We start from the raw sequence: 4,233 nt of genomic DNA, 5'->3' as shown, positions 1-4,233 counted from the left end.
ATTCGTGTATTAGGTAGATCTGTGTCCGCTTACCTGGCTTCAAGCCTAATTGGGACATTTGGTGGTTATGTTTATTCAAACAATAACCCGGGATCTACCTAATAGCATTCTTAATGTCAGTGGCAATGTAAACACATTCGCTTGCTATTGGAACGACGGGACCACAGTTCGTTCGTGAGCTGGTTTAAAATTAAACTTAAAATTGAACTAGTATTGTAATAGGAAATAGAAAATTCATAAAAAATTATAAAATTATAAAAAATGGCTTGAGATGGAGGGTAATGTGCGAATTATTAGATATTCTTTAATTGGTAAAAAAACATATTGACTCTAAATCTTTCCTATAAATTAAAATATTGGTACTGGTTAATAAGTAAAATATCTAGAATAGTGTGACATAGTATTTTTCATATTAAGATAAAATAAAATTAAAATTGCTCCCGACACTTTAAGCGATGATCAAGATATCAAAAGGACGCATATATATGCGATTTGGGGGATGGGTACCGGAAATGAAGTCCAGAGTTCCAAACACACCCCTTTCAGTATATCATTGTAGAGTACAGTAACAGGCAAGATGTTGTATGTCATAATGCTTTAAATATATAAAATTCAAATTCATAATAAAATATCTAAAATTACCTAAAAATCGCTGATAAAACAGTTAAGATCAAATTCTATGTTGAGTCCTTGAGGTGTGAAAGTGTCTAAGGTAAAAATCCATTTAGATTCTAGCTGGCTGAGCGTTCTCACTTTATGCCCCCCCCTCCAATGCTTTCTGTAGGGCTCGATCCCCCAAAATGTGAGGTGGGTGGGATCCTTATTATGGTGTGTTAGAAAATGTTTTGACACACTGTGTTTGTCAAATCCATTAATTATATTTTTAATATGTTCCTTTATGCGAACCCTCAGCGGTCTCTTGGTGCGGCCTACATACTGTAGGCCGCAACTGCATTGTAGGACATAAACGGCCCCTTCAGTGTTACAACAAATAAACTCTTTAATATCGTAGGAATTCCCAGTGCTTGTGGAGCTAAATTTGAATCTTTTTTCTGGTGGGCGTTTTGTTTTTGTACACGCGAAACACCGCTTGCATGGAAAAAAACCCTTTCCTGTGAAAAAGGTCACACCATTGTATGGTGGGTCAGGAACATTCCGGACGATCTTATCCCTCAATGTTGGTGCCCTTTTGTACACGAACTTGGGAAATTGGGGTAGAAGGTCTTTTAGATGCACATCTGAGCGTAAAATATACCAGTACTTTTTAATAATTGCCTCTATTTTCTTATATTGGGCATTATAATTCAGAACGATTGGTACTTTGCCTGCTTCCAGCTTAGGGATTTGTTTGTCTTTAATCATCTCCATGCGATCCATATTTCTAACTTCTAAAATTTTCCTTCTAATTTCTTCGTCTTTATATCCTTTATTTGTGAACCTATGACCAATCTTCTCTGCTTGTGTCAGATATTCTTCCGTTTTTGTGCAATTTCTGCGCAATCGCATCAGCTGCCCTTTTGGAATATTGCACAACCAGTTTTTGTGGTGGCAGCTCATGATTGGCAAATAACTGTTTTTGTCCACATTCTTAAAGTGCGTTCTTGTGCGTAGAGTTTCATTTTCTTGCAATATTTCTAGATCAAGAAAAGAGATGGATTCGCTATTAACTACCCATGATAATTTAATATTTCTGTCATTGCGATTCAGTGTCTCCAGGAATAAGGTTAGGCTATCTATGTCTCCTTTCCAGAGTATGAGGATGTCATCTATATACCTCTTATATAATATTAACTCTTCAGGTTTGCCAGGTAGTATCGCATCCTCTTCCCATTGAGACATATAAAGACAAGCTACACTGGGCGCAAACTTCGCTCCCATCGCAACTCCAGTTTTTTGGTAGTAATACTCGCGATCATACCAAAAATAGCTGTTCTTGAGGCAAAAGTCCAAACATTTCACTAAGTATTTTCGCTGTACGCATGGCAAAGTACTGTATTTCCTTAAGCCCCACTTCACTGCCTCACACGCTTGATGGTGTAGGATTATTGTATATAGTGACGAAACGTCTGCAGATGCCATAATCCATGGGCCTTCCTCTTTTGGTAGCCCTTCCAAAATTTGTAATACTTGTTTGGTGTCTCTGAGGTACGCTTTTGTTTGTTTGACTACTGGTTGAAGATATTTATCGATATATTCCCCCATTCTAGAGGTTAAAGAGTCGATCCCATTAACTATGGGTCTTGGGGGCGGGTCTGCTTTATCCTTATGGATCTTGGGAAGTGAGTAAATAATCGGGGTCCTACATGCCTCGGGGATCAGATACTTCGCTTCTTTTTTAGTCAAGATGTTTCTTTTTAATCCCAGATGCACCACCTTTTCCAGCTCCTTTCTACATTTAAACACTGGGTTTTTTGGTAATTTAGTATAGGTAACACTGTCTGACAGTAATTTTGTCATACTGTTCTTATACTGTATTTTAGAGAGGATTACAATCCCTCCCCCTTTGTCAGCAGGTCGGATAACTATATCCTTCCTCTTTGTTAGTTTTCTGATGCCGCTCTTTATATGTTTAGGTTCCTCCAGTTTCTTAATTCTTAAATCTTTCAAGTCTTGTAAAACCACTTTTTTAAAAACTTCAATATGTCTGTTGTTCGAAATCAAAGGGTTAAAAACTGATTTATTTCTTAATTCGCTCCGTATGATATCTTGATCCTCATTCTGAATTCGCTTTTTAATCGGGTTACCAGCCAAGTATTTTTTAATATTCAAGGTCCTTACATACTTCTGTATTCCTACATAAGTTTCAAATTTGTCTAAATTCTTTGTCGGGGCATATTTGAGACCTTTATCTAGTACGCCAATCTCTTCTTGGGACAGGGGGAGGCCACTCAAGTTGAAGATCCCCTCACCTTTTAGTCTCTTCTTTGCCTGTATTCTTTTTCCGGACCTCTTCCCTCTCTTCTTACAGGACTTCTTCTTTGATCCCATTGATCGTTTAGGCGTCTTGGTGGGTGATTCTCCGTGCCCCTCCCTAAAAAAGGCCTGCTTTGATACTGGTCCTGGTAGTAGCCATGGGATCTCCCATCTCCATTTTCCTCATAATGGTCCCTTAGGGGAGCATAATAATTGTTTGTAGGTATTGGATAGCGTCCATCGGGATAGGGGTAATCGCGCGGTGTGCCCCAATTATCTCTATGACCAGTCCCATAATTATGTGGGGGGGTCCTTCCTCGTTGGCCTTGCATTCCTTGGGGTGGGCCCCTATTTTCCCTTTGATCCCTAAGGTCATATGGTGGCTTATTGTAGTTGCCATTCTGTGTCCTTCTCTGGTTATTATTTTTCCAGTAAGGCTTCTTACCCCCATTATGTGGTGTTTGGTTTGAGTAGGGCGGTCTCCTCTCAGCTCTTTGTGGTGTGGAGTAGTTGTGGTCATTTTCTCTCTCATTACCCCTTGGGGCCCTAGATGGTTCTACCCGATTTCCAGTTTGTAGATCATTTTGCTCTGGTCTGTATTGGATACTCCCAGGTTGTGTAATTCTCTCTGGGGTGGAGAATGTAGAGATCGGATCCAAATTACCTCTCTGTCTCTGCCATTTAAAAACATCATCATTTTTAAAATCATTGATATCCCTTGTGTACTTCTTGCTTTTCCTAGTCTGGACTTCTTTGTCCTTCTTGGCTAGGTCTTTATTCAATTGTGACATGAGTGAGGTGAGCTCAGGCTTATCCTTATGTGTTTCCAGTTCCCCTTTTATCTCTCCTATGGTCTGGTCTATTTTCTTTAATTTCCTCTGTTTTCTTTTGAGTAGGAAAATAAGTAATTCTAAACCTTTTGTGTTAAAGAAAGAAAACCATTCATCAATCGACTCCTGGTCAACCAAACCATCGTTTGGTGTAATATCCCATCTGAGTCTTCTCGGCACTATGCTGTCTTTCTGGTACTGCTCAAAAGTGGTTATGTCCCACCATAGGCTCACTTTTTTCTCCATATTGTGGCCCAACTTCCGCATCAGACTCTCTAAACCCCCATTTTTTATTACATTGGAGTCTGAGCTATTAAATACTTGTTCTAGATCAATTTTCCTTTTTTCCATAAAAGAAAATACCTCCATTATGGCTGCAAGGATATATGGGAGAGTAAGTCAAAGTAGTAATGGTAGGTTATCCTCGCGCTATAGTGGTAAAGTTAGAGCAGGTTGGTGTGGTTGCAGCAGAAAACACCGACAGAGGTGC

Source organism: Lithobates pipiens, unplaced genomic scaffold (genome assembly GCF_037356315.1).
Source record: "Lithobates pipiens isolate NorthernLeopardFrog02 unplaced genomic scaffold, aLitPip1_a1.2 Scaffold_19, whole genome shotgun sequence".
Lineage (NCBI taxonomy): Eukaryota > Metazoa > Chordata > Amphibia > Anura > Ranidae > Lithobates > Lithobates pipiens.
This window is presented reverse-complemented; position numbering follows the sequence as displayed.